Below are 17,650 nucleotides of genomic sequence, written 5' to 3'. Positions count from 1 at the left end.
TATGTTGCCCTCAGAGGACAAATGACAGAGTCTCTTCTGCACTGGCACTGTGGACCAACAGATTTCCACAGCACTGTGGCTTTTGAGATAGTGAGCCACACACTGATTAAGGGCTTTATCCAGCTTTAGAGGTGCATCCAAGATGAATGTTTATAATTTTGTTCATTCCCAATTATACAGTGAAGACAACAGAACTGGATCATGGTATCAAACACCATGATACTTATATCATACTGATGATGTATACCACCCTAGGTTCAGACCTTTTACTCTTCTTTTCATATATTCAGTTTTATACTTACTATTGAAGTTTTTCTAAACTGGATTGACAAGCCTTTTGGTCTAACACATAAGCAAGTCATTAAAATTGTAGGCTTTACATTTGAAATTATGACCTTTTAGTATATTTATTTACTTAGTCGAGTTTTATGTAGTATATATCAATACAGTATGAGCATTTCAAGATGCCCAAGAACCTTAACCTATCTTAGGGAAATATTATACCTTACAAAAACTTCATTATTTTGTCATTTAATTTTTTTGTCCAAATACTTATGAATTATACACAAATGAAGTAACCATCTTTGTAAGCCTACTTATTAATAAACTAAAACAAAACCATCAAAAATGCATTCTTTTCAATGGGATATTGATCTCAAAAAAATAATTATGGTATAGGATGGGATTAATCTGAATTGGTAAAAAATCTACACTTGAGCTAATCACGTACAATTACCTTCAAGTGACATTTAGCAGACATAGTTAGAGGTAGGCAGGGAAATTCATGTCATCCTAATGCTGACATCTAACACAGGAAAAGTGAACCACATGCTATTTCTTTTAGATGACTGCAGAAGGAGCATAGTGTAAATATCTTACCAATGTACAACAATAATATTTAACTGTCTAAATTTCGGATTGATGATTCTCATCCACAATGTCTACCAGGCATTTTTTCTGTTTGCTTGTGTTCATTTTACCCCTATTTGTTGGAGAGCTGCTGATGCACAAAGAATGTGGTTGCAAGTAAAGACTGATGGAATGAATGTGAAAATTCCAGTTATTCTAAACCTCATGCTGGTCACAGATCATCACTGCTTGACAGTTCCCATTTCTGTGGAAGTTTGCTAAGCCCTCATGACTAGGTCTATAAGTTTAAAAATGTGGTCTGAAAGATAGATAAAACTGCAGAGATATTGCCCTCTGGATTTCAGATAGCACACAACTATTACCTGCAGTGAGAACTTTGTGTTTTGCTGAAATAGATGTTTAAACTATTTTTTGCATCACAGCACTCTGGAGAGATCTTAAAACTGGGATTTGCTTCAAGCTATAGTTATTAGAAAGAATAGAACAAAAACATAAAAGGAAAAAAATAATCTTATGCATTTCCATTAGTAATATTCCTTTCTATGAGGTCAGCTTAATTGCTTTCAATGAAGAATCAGTAGCAAATTTCCATTTATATTAATATTAGCTAATAAGGAAAACCTTTGAATTGGAGAAAATACCGAGGAAAAATATCAGTTATGAGGACATGGTTGTATCAACTGAAACTTTCCCATTGTTTTTTTTAATTGTCAAATTTTCAGTCATCATGATACTTCAATTTGTGTGTGTGTGATAATTGTTGGTCTGATGAAACAGTTGCCTTAAGCACGTTCCTAAACTCACTAAAACCAGGCTGAAACAAGCAATAGCAAATACTTATGCAAAACACTGTATTGTTTCTCATTATTCAGGCTTCTGGGTGAAGTAAGAAATTTCATTGTTTCAGTTTTCTGTTTTTTAAACACTCTCAGGGGCAACTAATGCCCAGTCATTGTGCAAACACCAGTTTTCCAGTGATCCATCAGCAGGACAGTGCAGAGTGCTGTCATTACTAGCACAGTGGAAGTGGTTTAGGATAGTTCTCTTAGAAAAAATAAAAAGCTTAAATTCATGAATGTAGTTCATGACTACTGAAACTAAAGTTCATTTCTGTCCTCACTAGGGGGATTGAGTCCCCCTGAGTGCACTCCAAGCCAGGGTTCACCTCCTCTTCTACACAGGGCTGCACTCACTCCAAGGATTGTTCCAGCCCAATGAGGCAAGTACAGTCACATACATAAGAAATACGTTAATTGCAAGTAAAGATAAATTATTTTCTATTTGAACGGGCAATAAGAATTTTTTAAGAAGGCTCTGATAAATTAAGGTTCATCAAGATAAGATCTGGGCTTTGGTTCTCACAGCACACATTATTACCTGACATTCCCTACTGTGTAATACAAAATAGGGTAAGGTTAAAACTTTCTGTATTTTAAAGCAGATGTGATCTAAGTAGATATCAAGAGAAACACATATTTTATTTCTTTACATAGTGCATGCCCCAATTCCATTGTTTCTAAATGAGACATTTTTATTCAAACAAGAGAAGTAAGTTGGTCTGTAACACATTAACCACACATTTCTTTTACTGTAATTTATTCCTTTAAGAAATAACAGGGTCTATGTCAGTCAAAGAGGAGTGGTTGGCATGCATTTCGTATTTTTTTTATTATTATTATTTTCTTCACAGTAACTTTCCTATTAATTAAATAAATAAATATATCAATTCAATTGGAACTGCATAAGGGAAGAAATTATCAGCTCTAATTCATTTTTTTGACATTTCTTGTCATTTAGGCAACATACATTAATATTTGGTGGTAATATATTTAAGAAAGAACCTTTATCTATTTCCTTCTCCTCTATTTTCAGAAAGGTATAAAGCTTTGTTCTTTCTCTTTGCTTGTTACAGAGATGAAGGTATAAAACCTGTATCATAGTCTAATATCAGTACCTCAAAATTCTTTCAGCTCTTTGTGCCTTTCCTGTGGTGCCTGTGATTAATCTCATGCAATAGGGACTATTAAAAATAGACAAGAAAGCTAAAACTTCAGAAGTATAGGAAACTTGTTTCATTAAACCACCCTGAGTTTCTCTTTTTCTCATACATAGCTGATGCCATTTCTGGAAAAATACCTGTAGTGTAAGCTCAAGGTACAAGCAAATACAGCAGGGCGTACTATTAAGAATTATTACTTCCTGTCATGAGGAAAAAGTAATTTTAGTGTCACGATGGTTGAAACTTTTCTGCAGTTCATTGAGCTAATAAGAACACTCGTGGGCACCTCTCTCTCTTCATGAGGAAAATAAATAAACAAACAGCAGCAGCTTTTAACAGCTTTTAACAGCAGCAGCTTTGCGATCAATACTCCCATCGATTTTGTGTCAAGATCTGAAGATTGAAGAGAGAGAAACGTTATGCTACTGAATTATGTTACTGCATGTCCTGAACACCTGAGGACCAGGATAGCAGCTAACCTGCAAAGATGAGGAATGTTCCTGTTGTAAGTGTCACCTCCGGCTCTGAGAGGAGAAGGATGTGCGCTCAGTGCTTCTGTCTGGCTCATTCCGGCTGCTGCTGCCTAACCATGAGCAGGATTTGGATACCAAAATGAGCAGCTCAGACCTTTCACTGCTTCCCAGGCAGGTTCCAGCGGGAAGGTGGAGGGCTAAACTGGCATGACAGAGAATGGGGCTCAATTTCCAGTAAACCAAACCTGTCCTGTCCATATCACAGCAGAGGAGGGAAGAAATAAAGAGCTTAGAGGGATTTTCACATTCAACTCTGAAGTGTCCAGGAAAGTTTTGGGATAAGCATCTTAAGACTGTAGAAGCTTCCACATCAAACGTTGGGGAACTTCTTTGGGAGATGGATGTATGTAAACTATTTGAGATTTGAGCAATGTTACATTTTTAACTGCAAGTAGCAGTTTTATAAACAGCAGCAGCGATGTAGGGGTTTCAGCAATTGATTCTCAGAAATAAAAAACAAACTGTAGCCTGGGGAAGACTGAATGTATAAATGCAATAATTCTTTCTTCCCCAAATATTTTCATTACTTTACTTTACTTTACTTTACTTTACAGGTGCTTTACTGCACCTGTCAGCCTGTGTTCTCTCAGCAGTTTCTAAACTACCATTATTTCCATTTTTTCAGATAGGGAAATGGGCCAGAGAGGTGAAGCAACATTCATAGACCAAGTCAGTAACACTTTGGCAATAAGTGCAATTACTAATATGAGAATTTTAAATTCAGTCATTACTGTAATACTTTTTCTAATTATTTGATATTTTACAAGTTATCAAGAAACTGTTTACACCTTTATTAAAGTACTTGTCTTACCTATTTCCTTGTTGTGAAAAAGACACTTGATAGCCCAAGGGGAACAACACAGGATTTTAAAAAAATATTTACTTCTACCACCTCAATGGTAGAAATAAATATTATTAGTAACAGCAATTTCTTAGAACAGTGCAAAACATGTCTTCAGTGTGACAGGTTAGGAGTAACATTTCAGCAATCTCACCTTGCCTTCTGATTCAAAAAATTACTTGACTCTTACAAGCACCACTTAGCCTTTAGCAATTTGAGTGCAAGCTTCAAACTAAACACAAAATTTCAGATTTCCCTCACAGCGATGTAACTATATGGTAAAACATTAGGACGAGTTTTCTGAGCATCACTTTAATTTAGAATTTTAATATAAACATGCAATTACTGATATGCACTGGTCTGCGTGCTGCCCTTAATTTATGGAAAATTGCTCATGACCTGTGGCAATCTATCTGAAGGGGTGGCCTATGAGAGACAGAAGAGTTGAGAAGGGCAGCCCAGCTGGGCTGTCACCACAGTGCCCTGCTGGGTGGGCTCTCTCTCAGTGTTTGAAGTCCCACTGAGTGGGGTGGGCTGGAATGGGGGAGCAGGTGAGGGCATTGGGCGGGGGGAGATTCATTTTTAGTGTGCTTGCAGATGTGAGGCCAGGCTGCTCGATTCTTTCAATACTGAAAGTCCATACCAGTCTGTTTTCCAATCTTTCTTTCAAGTAAGGAAAGGTAGAGCCTAGCTTCTTTGTGGGGAATAGAGGTTAAGCCTTCTACAAAGTGATCAGCAGCCTCCACGTCCACCTCTTCACCCTGTTTCCCAACAAACCTGTCCTCCTTGATACAGCTCCCTCCATCACCCAGGCTAAAACCTCCCCCAGACAATTTAAAGGATCAGTCATCATCTGTTTCTCCTGTATCTCCGATTTCAGGAAGTCCTCTTGCCACAACCCAGAACTCCAGCACTCATTTCCATTTTTGTTTCAAAGTCTGTAGCTCTCTCACAGCATGAAGCACCTCTGCTACACTTAACCAGGGCTACATTAAATAATGGAAGCGATGAAACACTCCTAGGAAATTATCCCACAGTGCTAAATTCAACACTTAGAAAATAATGCATCACTCTCACCCAGGCAGAAATTACTCCAATAAGAAAAAGTGATTTTAAATGGAGCTTTGACTATACAGTTTCAAGTAACTATCAGAAAGGCTTTATCATGAAATGTTTACATTTTAAATTTTGTCAAATCCAATTAATGCATTTTTTTCTCTTTGAAGTATTGTAACTTGCTGCTTTTCTTTTTAAAAAAGATTTAAATAATTTATTTTATTTCTTTTCCACTCTCAGTTCCCCATATAGTTGTATTTTATTTTACCAATCCCTTATGCCCTATTTTCAGAAACTTCAGTCACCTGCTTGTGCGAGAAGAGTTAGGCAGCTGAAAGCATGTTTGTTAAACATCTTTTTACAGCACCTCTGTACACCGAAACAAGCAACAGTTAAAAAAAAATCCCACTATCCTTTGATAAAGAATGATTACTTGTATGACAAGTAAGGCAAGTAATATTTAGGAAAGAAATAACAATAGTTTTAGAAAGTGTTCCCAGGCAATGGTTCCCCAGCAGTAATAAGGGCAAATTAAAAAGTCTTGGTGAACTCCATCTTTTGAAATGTTGCATGACCCACAACTCTAGCCTTCATTTCCCTATATTTATTCACTCAAGATAAATAATAAAAAAACAAAACAAAACAAACAAAAAAACCCACCCAACCAACCAACCAAAAAAAACCACAAAAAAACCCCACAGAATCCCCAAACCACATAACCCTCACTAAAAGTAAAACTGCTGGACTGTTGCCTAGGCGATATGTTACAATTTTTGGAATGCAACAGTGAGGGGACACTGAATCAAAATAGGGATGTTTGAAGCTGTAGGTAATCAAGAAAAGCTGTATAATCTGAAAAAAAGGCTGCTACACCTACAATCTACAAGACAAATGCACAGGTTTTGGCTGTGGGAGGATTCAGGATGATGAAAATTTGTTTTGTTGGAACTTCACTATAGGTGTTCTGCTCTACTGCACTTGTAATTGCCTCATCTCTTCCTTGGCTGTCCAACGTTCATGCAGTGCTCTTGGCACCCTCTCTTCATTCCTGGCTGCATTTGCTTCTTCCTGGTCCTCCTAAGCAGGGAGGTGGTGGCTGCTTCACACGCAAGGAAGAAACCGGCACCGCTGAGAGAGAGTCTGGAGGCAGTAGCAGAAAAATGATGAAGAATGGGGAGTGAAGTACTGAATTATGTAGTTTTTATGAGCATGTTGAGGAAATGCGAGCATACCTGAATCTCTCAGGGATATCCCTGATATCCATCCCCACTTGGTTCAGTGAAGGGAAGCAGCTTTCTGGTCTAAGGCAATCACATTGTGACAGGATGCAGATACCTCCGTTGGAGAAAGTGTAAGAATCTGTCCCTAATCTGAGCACTGGAAATGGAACATACTCCAGCCACAGCTACTTCTGCATAATATAGCACCAGCTGCTATTATTTTCTGTCATGTTATTTTGCTCCTGAAATTCATCTAATTGGAAATGATGACAACTAAATAACAATTGAACGGAGTCTACAAACTGTAGAGATAGTTATGGGGACATTTATAATGATACCTGTACTAGGTATGCAAAGAAATCTATTAAATCAGTTGGCTTTGGATTATATTTGAAATAAAAGTCTACCCTCAAAGGGAATCTGATTGCTACTTCCTAATTTTACATAACATTTTGAAGGAGATTTAATGTACAAATATAAGAAACAATGAATAGAGAAACACTTCTATTTTAATGTTCCTTCTCAACTGATGTCCTTAATAAAGAAATAAAAATAACATCACCTACATATTTAAATCATTAAATAGCTCTGTAAAAAAACCCCACCAATAACTCTTCTTTGGTAGCACTTTTCTTTATTTTTTTTTTTAATTTTTCATCCTGATGATGAATGAGAGTGATTTATTCATAAGTGTTTTCACAGCAAGAGAAGGACACACAGCCAGGCAGTCCCCCAGAAAGCTTTATCACACTACTACTGTGCCAAACTGCAGGATGACACTGGTGTATAGATAATGTCCCCTGAGGACAAGGGTGTAAATTCATTTTAACTTGTGACACATCCCAGATTTGAATTCAAGCTGGTACCTGAATACACCAGGCTGGGGAGCTCCTTATATGCAATTCTGCTCCACTCTCATCAGAACAGCTAATTTCATATCAGGGATCAGTCATATCAGTAAGGTCTTGTCTTTTAAACCTCAGTTGTGCCTGCAAATAACTCCCACCTGCTCTGAAGCTTTTTGATGCCTAAGTTACATCTCCAGCCCTTTCACATGATATTTTCTTCACATTCTATCATGTAACATTCCCTACTATAAGGAAATGGTTGAATGAACCTTTCACTATGACAAGTGAGTAAATAGCCAAAGTGGGAAAAGAAAATGAACTGAGCCATCAACATTCACACATAACTTCCTGAGTAAGAATTACAACATCACTAGTTTAGACAACTACTCCTTAACTGTCACTTACCAGGTATCAGTTACATTAAGAAGATGGTTCTTTTCTCAGAGTAGCAATTATCTGTTAATGTCTTAACGAAACACACCTTGAATATCCCTGTGCAGACTCAAAACATAATTACCAATAAATATACTAATATGCTGGCTCCAATGTCAACATACAGGAACTATCCAAGCAGTTTTAGAGACATTTCAGTGCAATACTTTCACCATCACTAGATCTACTACTTTCCTTTTAGTAATTTTAAACTTTTTATGTTAGGTCACATTGATTTTTGCTGGGGTTGACAAAGACAGAAAGTCTTAATTTGATCACACAAATTAGCGGAACTGTTAGTGTGCTTTAATCAAGCAAGCAAAACAATTTCTTTGCAACTATCTCCTCCTCCTCTTTTCTTATGGGAGTGAAGACAGACATAAACCTACAGGGTGAGATAGTGACAAAGAATACACATCCAAACACAGCTGTGTCTGTTCATAATTTTGTTCATTTTTAAACACAATTTAAATTGTATGCATTATGCATTTTTAAGACATTTTCCATACAAATAGCAAATTCTGCAATCCTAAGAAGCTCAGCACAGCTGCACATAGCTCAAGCCAGTACACATTTCTGATGAAGGTCTTCATACAGAATGCAGCCCCATTAAGCAAACTCACTAGAGAACATCCCTTAAAGCTATTAATTATACATTAGGTGGCGTATACAACAAAAATAAAACAGGTTTTATTATTTAACATCTACTTAGTGTTTAAAAATGCATGCTGCTTGTTTGGACAGTTTAAATGGTACTCAGGTTCCATGCACTAAGTCAGATTGAGTACTTTTGGTGACTCTCAAAGTCAAACCACAAAAGAAATGTTATTTGGCACTTGCCTGTGTTTAGCAGATTCTTGAGAGCTTTAAGAGGGTTGATAGCTGCTGACAAACTTACTCTCTAGCTCAGTAAAGCATATTTACAATTCTGGAAGTAATGCGGCACATTAAATTTTCACAAGTTATTTATATCATCGACATGACCTAAGTTTTTCAGCAAGTCATAGAAAACTACATTGCACTTCCTTCATGAATTTGATTGCATTTTATTGTTTCCTGTTCATTCTTGTTGCTTTACATTGATGGTGATAAGCAGACCATTTTACGTGAAACCTTTGCAGTTTGAATAATCCACTATACAGCACATAGTATGATCAGCTGCCAAAGTAATTCACTGATTACCATGGAAGACCACATATCAGTAAGACAAGCAAGAATCTATAGATTCAGTGGAAGGTTGTCAGAATTGAAGAATATTAGATTATAATTTGAAACATTGCATTCACACAGAATAAACCATGCAAATTTCATTACACAAGTACAGATGGTGTCAGGGTATCTGCTGAATGATGAATTTGTTGTCAATTGAAAGAAGAGCTGAGTCAGCATATCAACCATTCCTGCAATCATTGCTCTACAACAATGTGACTGTTTTTGAGAGATGCTTGACACCTGTAATGTTCACGGTTCATAGCAGTTAATGTTGTTCTTCTAGCTTTTAACTTTTATTGCCTCCAAGATACTCAATCTCAAAGTTTGCCAGCTTCCAATTTGCAGCTGAAGACATGCAGAGTGTCTAAATTGTTATCCATTAGAAGGGTCTTCCTTAAATATCTTTGTAGAACCTAAGTTGTGTCTTGTTTTCAAAGCACACTTTGCTGTCATAAATACAGGCATTTAATGTTAACTTCAATTTGAGCTGCACTTCCAATAGCATTCATATTTTTATGAAACTTGAGGTTTTTACCATATGATTATTTTAATGAATATAATATTTCACAAGTCTGGAATAAAAATGTCTATCTTACTGTAGCAATTTGCAAGCAGATATTTATGTACAGAATATGGTTTGAACTACTCAGTGTAAGAGGACAACTGCTCTATAACAGTATAGAGAGGCCTCTTCTTCCAGGGAAGCAATTTATAACAGATGTTAAAACTTCTTATATTTTGATGGCAAATAAAAGGAAAGTTGAGCTGAAAAAATAAGCTGAATTAAAATATAGTTATATTTACCAAATATCTTTAAGACTTTAAATTTTAAGATCCCAATGAAGCTCTGTGTCATTACAAAGTACAGAATACTGGATGAAATAAATTGCTAAAAAGGAACTCTTTGATCTCTAGAGCAAACAACCAAGATCAAATAAAATCATGAATAATACTACTAAATAAAGTAGTTTAAATCTTCAGAAAAATATATTTTACATCACAAGTGCATCTCCTTTAGGCTTCATCCAGTATCTAGTGGGGGAAGAACAGAAGGAAGGACTGGGGCATGTGGGAAGAACTTAAAACACGTATTTTCTATATTTGCACAGGTCTCACGTTACTAAGCACCACTTTATACTAAGAAAACTGTTCAAATGAAAAATGCATGCAATACAAAGACAGTATTAGTTACTTGAGAATGGCATTTACAGTTATAATACTCTATGCTATTCAGATGGCCCAATTTATTAAGTTTCAGCTCCACTATAATATACAAACCTTGAAAAGGAAACTCAAAATCTTTCGAGTTGATGTTTCACTTAGAAGCTTGGGAAGGAAAGGACAGAAACAAAGAAACCACAGAAAACAAACGAACATTCAGAGAATGATGAAAAACAGAATATAAATTAGAATTGTGTCTATGTTTTTGCATACACCTTTACGACACCTGAACCTTCCCCTTTCACCACATACTCCCCCAGCTCCAACCCCACACCCATTTTCTTTGACCACATTGTCCTTGTGATGAAAAAACCCAAGGATTTAAATAACAGAAAATCAGGATCTCTGAACTAGACCTGGTTGTTGAATTTAAAATACTATCTATTGCTAAAACTTCATCCCCTTGATGTTTTATTGTCCTGTTATCATGGTATGTGCGTCAGAAACCCGATGCAGTGCAGCAGAAATCATTTTAAAGTTATTTATAAACAGTATAAAGCACTGAACAGCATGAGAGTTAGCAGACTGACACACAGAATCAGAGTGAATGTGACAGGTCTCCATTCTAAGTTCAAATATCCTAGAGGGTAAATTAAAGGTTTTACTATACCAAAGAATAAACCTCAGAGAACATTTTGGTTGTCATTGAGCTTAATATTAGGCTATGGAAAAGCTGAGCAATATCTGAGACAGAAAGGTTCTGTAAGGCTTTTGTTTGTTTACTAAACACCACAGTTTGGATTTCACATATATTTTTCAGAACAAATCCAGATTTAGAATTTGACATGAACTGTAGCTTTCAGTGAGCTTTGAAAAATTACAGCAAATGCTTGTTTTTCCACCACATTTTTACATGAAGCCTAAATTTAAGATATTGCTGAGAAAGGTACTTAGCATTTTGAATTTTTATTTTGCAGATTGTTTGGGAAAGTAAAAAGAACTTAATAGCTTCTGATTGTGCTGTCCATTCTTCCAAAGCACAATTTACATTGGTGAAATTTCTCACATGCTTAAATGCAAGAAGTTTTCTACACCGTTCACCTGTGTGTGCATTGTGGAGGGAAGAAAGAAGGGACAATGTTTGCACTTGCCAAGTGGTTGTTTCTTTTCTGCATCTATCCATCTTACTTCTCTCAGGAAAAGTCAAAAGAGGATGTTGTTAACACCAATGTTGTTATTATTTCTCTTGAAGTCACTTAATGGTTGATTTTTAGCCAAATAGGCTTCCTGAGTCTCAGTGTGGTCACATGAATTCTCAAACTCATGCCCTGGGCATGGAGACAGGACTGCAGATGAAGAGGCCAACGTAGGCAAGCACTGGCACTCAGTGCTTCAGTCAGTGCAGACTAAGACAACTGGACAAGGATATAGGCCTAAGTTTGAAGCTGGCCCTGCTTTCGGCCAGGCACTGAACTCAGACATATCTTCCAGCCACAGTTCTATTCCAGCTGCCACAGAGCAGTGCTCTTTGACTCACACGGACTTTGATGTTTTCTTGCCTGGGCAGACTCAAGGCATTTCCACCTCTGAGGCCTTTTCCTTTTTCCTTTCACCACTCATTTCTCCTTTTACCACATATGCAGTATCCTACTCAGACACCCTATAAGACAGCCAGCAAAGCAGGCATCTCCTTTTGAACAATTACTGAAGAAGGTATCAGGGAGCACATGAAGCTAAGAAAATACTCTCAATATCTGTTAACAGTGAAATGTCTTGGAAATGTGAAGGACATCAAAGAAGGTTTAAAAGAGCACTTCCATTTCTGGCTCCTAGAAGTGGGTTCAAGAGAGAAAGGAAGACAGCCACAGGACACTGTTGTTCCAAGCTACTAATTCTCAAATGGCTTCAGCACACTTTTAAATAGACAGTATAAGGAGTAAATGAAGGCAGAAGGAGTCTCCAACTAAAGACTGAGAAGATAAATATGGTTTTTAAACTTATTCTAGAAAGAATCCAATAAAAAAAATGGGAGTGTGGGACAAAATGACCCAGAACCTTTAAGGAAATAATAAATTTCCCATTCAAATATCACTCAACTAGACATGAAATTTGATGACAGAGCAACCTACAGCACTGGAAACATGACAAAATGCCAGAGCAAGAGAGAGGAGAAGAAGAAGGACTTGCAGAGTCTAACACTGGAGTCAAAACAAGACAAAAAGCTGCACAGACCATTAAATTATCTGGCAGATTCACAAGCCAATAATATGCACGTCACTTAAAAATAAAACAATAAAGACGCTCCTTGATTTCCCAAACAAATGCAAACATTAACAGAGTACAAACAGCACGAGCAGGGCTGGAAACAGCATTATTAACATATTGGAAGAAATGAACAACATTGCACTAAAAAGTGATTGGGCTATCAATTTTAAAGAAAGCAGAATGTTAACTTCAAATTGGACACAGATGAATAATCTGGTGTTATCAGGACATGGCAATTGTTGCTTTTGAGAGAAAAGCTGCAGGAAAACAGATGAAACTCAAATGCTATAATAAAGATTTTATTCCCAACCAAAGAAGTTTATGAAATAAATGAACAGAAAACTAAGACACAGGAAAAGGTACAATCTATATACGGTATTGCCAAAGGGGGATAAAAAACCTAAAAGAGAATAAAAGATGTGCCAGGGTCTGTGTTTCTTCACCGTAAAGCCCATATGAGGGTGGACTTGATCAGCTATGGAAAGAGTTTGAGGGTTTTCCTCGGGGAGAGAGGGCCTGACAGAGCCCATCTACTTCCTGTTCCTCAGGCACAGAGAGCAGAGGAAGATTTTCTCATGTGTGGGTCTCACCAGCTGAACTTGAACATCTGGAAAAAAAAAAAAAAAACAAACCAAGAAAGAACCCTGCCTACTGGTTTCTGATCCAGTGGGCTGACCTTTTACCAATTCCCTGTTTGGTTCAGCACACCTTGTTTGGGCCCACATACATTTAATTTGTTCCTGCTTCATCAGGATTCCATCCATAATAGAAGTAGGGCTTACAGGGATGCCCAAATACAAAAATGGTACACTAACCTTTAACTACTCCATTAATCACACAGCACCATTTTACAGTCAATGTTTTTTAGATAACAAAACCAAAAAATTCCATTATATGATTCTACCCAATCAGTAGTGATGATAGATATGTAACCGCTACTTGAAAGTGAAATTTGTATATCCACAGGATTAATACTATTTTTGTGCATTACTCCAGTGGAAATTTCTCCAATATCTGTTTTTCTAAAAATAGTTAATAGGAATTTTATTTAAAAAAGTAAAAAAAAAAACTTTTGAGAGCAGAAAAATGGATAACAATTTTTGGATGTGTTTGGAATGCCAGTACCACCCGAAAAGGACACAGTGAGGGGATAATTGACCTTGTCAGCTAGAAACAGTCTCTTCTTTTCCTTGGAACATTTAACTCATTGATGCAGTCAATTACCTTCAGGTAATGCTTGCTTCAGGGGTTTTATTGCTGTATTCCTTTGAAATGAAATAGATTTACTACTCAAGTTAGACACATCTTGCCTGAAGTTCCAACAGCACTTTAGCATAATTTTAGCAATATTAAAATTCTCTCTGATTCTAGTACTGTACCTTAAAAACAAAGCCACTGACATCTGTATCTCAAAACAATCAAATATTTATGAATCTTGCAAGTATTTTTGTCCATAACCCTGAATTCATTAGTATGTATAATAAAGGAGATTTATAGGTTCAATAGCTAATTGTTACTCATCCCATTATAAGTGTATTGGACAACTTTTAAATTGTCTTTATACCTCATAAGTGGTTGGGAGAGTCTGAGGGTCTTTGTCTTAAACCATAAATCCTGGCAGAGTCAAAACAGGGCACAGCAGTGTGCCATGCTTTATGACTCTGTCTCCAATACAGTCTCTGCCCAGGAATCTTAAGAGAGTTCAGTGCTGAGAAATCCCAGATGACAAGTCCTCAATAGAACAGAAAAGAGAATGGTTGGAATGTAAAGCCTGTGGCTCACACATGGGGCCCTTGTCTAGTACTTGTTCAGCACAATTAAAAAACTCAAATTCTTTTCTCTCCAAAAGAAACCCAGGACAAGGCAGACACAGATTCACATGAGGCAAAACTGGTTTGACCTCAGATGAGAGTACTTCTGCCCCTTCTTTATTTCAACTTATAGTTAATATTTTTTATTTTTATTTTTCCTTCTTTTTTCCTTTTTATTTAGTAAGAAAAAAATATAAATCTATACTAGAAGAAACAGTCTTGACTCCACAGAAGAGACAATCAAACCAACAACTGAATTAAGAAGGTACTGAATTTAATTGCTTATTATCCAGACATAAACAATTCATGTTAATGTAAAATCCCATTTTCATTGCAGCTAAAAAACAGAGCAAAAAGAAGATTCAGAGGAAGCAAAAGAAACTTTCGACAACTCTTGCAGAAAATCAGTGTATGGAATTGCAAGCAGTCCAATACTTTGTTCGTTAACTCCTAATTAGATAGTTCTATAAAGAAGAATGAGTACTGTTGGATTATGTGTCCTACTGCAAGTCCCCAGACACTTCCTATATTGTTTATTTTCACAGAAGCAATAGGATTTAATTCTACAGTAATTACTTCCCAATTTTCCTCCAGAACAGAAGTATATTACATTTCCTACTAAATTGAAAATGGATTATATCAAGTAGCTGCTGTCTTGCAACTCACTGATAAAAGAACAGAAGGAAAATATTTTAAGAGTTTGTATTAATCCTTGAAAGGTGCTGAATCCAACAGCAACTGTTGGATGGGAAAAGCAGATCTAAGAACTGAGTGTTTGGGCCTCTGTAGGATCAATACTAATCTTGTTTAATACTCACTGGAGAGACTATAATATGTATCTGCATCAACTTCCATTACATGTAAGAGAAATTTATATATATCTTTCAAAAAAATCAGGCATTCATATTTCTTTCCAAGTTTTAACATTAATCTTTCAATTAGCTTCTTCGGCCTCTGCCTAATTGTTGTGTACTCAGCTGAAATCTACACCAAATATCTAGCAATGGCATTTTTAAAAAATGCATTCAAAGTTTTTCCCAACACTGGAGTATTGGCATAGTTGTTAAACTTCGAAGCTTGACCAAAAGGTCTTTTCTCAACATGAGATTAGAATAACAAAGCTCCAAGCCTAAACTAGTGAACTAGTCTACAGAATGGAATAAAACCTCAAGGGGATGTGGGAGTTGTTGACGGAAAAAGAAAAGCACTCAAATGATTCAGTGAAAGGACTGCATTAAAAGTATAGTCTTGAAAAATGAGGGACCACAAACCAGAGCTTTGTTTTGTAGAGAAAAGGTGTATTTTTTCTTAGAACTGTCAAGGATTTTGAACAATGTTAGCCAGTTACCAGGATTTTCTTAAGTCACTATCAGTTTTAGCAGCACTATTTTTGAAACATGTTCTCTGAGGCTCTTTGAAAGAACTCAGTAGACATTTTTCCAATCCACAGTGCCTTTTTATTCATTAAATTCCAAAAGCTCAGTGGTTATATCTGAAAATTTCAATGAATACTTTCACTACATTTTATCTTTGTACCTTTCATTTCAGTTTCCACTGTCTTCAACAGTCATCATGGCCATTTCTGGAGAGCAGTGTAGTGAGACCACAGTCATCTCTGGAGACAGATCCTCCTCATTCTTTGTTGATCCAGCATGTGCATCATGTGCCTTTGTAGAGCACAGAAGCCTCTGCACAGGGCTTTGGAGACAGCTCCTGTGGGTTGGACAGCCAGCCACAGAAATTTTACGCACACAGTCTGGGTGTGGGGATCTACAGGTCAGCTTTCTTAAGAAATCTTGCAGTTTTGACACAATTCTGTGCTAGTACATCTCACTCTACAGACTCAGAGCACAGCTAAACTATGTCATGACTGCTCCCAACCGCCCCACTAGATGTCTAAAGTTTTTTCCATTAAACTCTTTGATACAACTTTTGCACTGCCAAAACTGATAGAAAGTGAGTTTCAAGAAGTTCTTGCTCACCATTTCATTAAGGAATATGTTTAGAAAAGACCTGAAATTATGATCTTATAGACTTCACTCCCTCTCAAGGTGCCCCAACATTTTTTACCACCTCTTTTCTTGTCCTGTACAGAGGATGAGCCCTCTGAGACCATACAAGGCAATTCCACCTGTAATGAAGATTGGCTAGCAGTAACTTTCAATGTGGGCATAAAAATGAAATGCTAATTATTAGGCAATACTCTCATCAATAGCAATAACAGAAATAGTTTTTTACAACACTAGAGAGAGAGAAATACACAAAATACAAGAAATATGAAATATAAAGAAAGAATCATAGCTTCCCACTTGAATTTATATAAGACTGTGTTTTCCTCTTGTGCATATTTAAATATATTTTACAGAAAATCATTTGAAATTCTGTACACATGCTGCCCAGCTGAAGACTGAATACTATATTCCATGAGTAAATATGATGACACTGGGCTTTGCAAAGTCAGAAAGAAAGATTTAGCAGGGACCTGAGACCATTTTGCTGTTTTCCCAAAATTAACATTGTTTCTACCTGTGAACAGAGCACTAATTCTAGTCTACCACTTCAACTGCAAGGTCTTTGTGCTGCCACTGCCTTTTGCAAGGTTTCCTTCTTCCAGACTCATTCCACCGGGCAGAAACTCCAAGGTTTATTCAAAGAGAATGAAACAGAACTAACCAGACTGAAATCTGCTGGATGTGCAGAGGGAAGTGAAAGGAGTATTCAGAAAAGGATGAACTGAGGAAAAATAAAGCAAGAAGCAATGGCAGAAATAGATGAGTAAGAAAATGGTACTTTCTTCATGTGCAGCACTGCTCATCACTGAGTAACAACATCCTATCACTGCTCTTGCTTCCCTGCACTTACTTCCACCAGTGTCCATCTCCACCCCCACTGCACACTATTCATCTTTAAACTCCTTTGCAATATTGCACAGAAGTTTAGCTTTCAGAATGTGCCAAGCAGAAGATACTGACATTACAAATACACACTGAACTAACACATTCACATGTATAGCTTGTCTCTCTCTAAAAATATAATTAGACCAAAATTTTTCCAAATATTTTCATACTGCCAGGCTGGCAATGTTTTGTATAAATCTTTCTTCAGATCTGAAACAAAAACAGTAACTTGTGAACTACAAATTAGTTGAGAACAATTGTTTGGAAATTAGTTTGATATTGTTCATCAACAATTAGAGACAAGGTAGCTCTAAGTGTCAAATGGGTGGATGCCAGAAGGGTGAATGTGGTGAAACACCTCCTCTAGTTAGTCATAGAAGAGCAGTGCCTCTACATCCATAAGGAGGTGACCATGAACACCTACCAACCAAGTCTCAGGTACAACTCAAGATTGGTCAAATTCTACTGTCTTCATCCAAGTCATCAATAGGACACTCCTTAATAG

Source organism: Pseudopipra pipra, chromosome 1 (assembly GCF_036250125.1).
Source record: "Pseudopipra pipra isolate bDixPip1 chromosome 1, bDixPip1.hap1, whole genome shotgun sequence".
NCBI classification, from domain to species: Eukaryota; Metazoa; Chordata; class Aves; order Passeriformes; family Pipridae; genus Pseudopipra; species Pseudopipra pipra.
The sequence above is the reverse complement of the archived record's forward strand: the minus strand, read 5'-3'. Positions refer to the sequence as shown.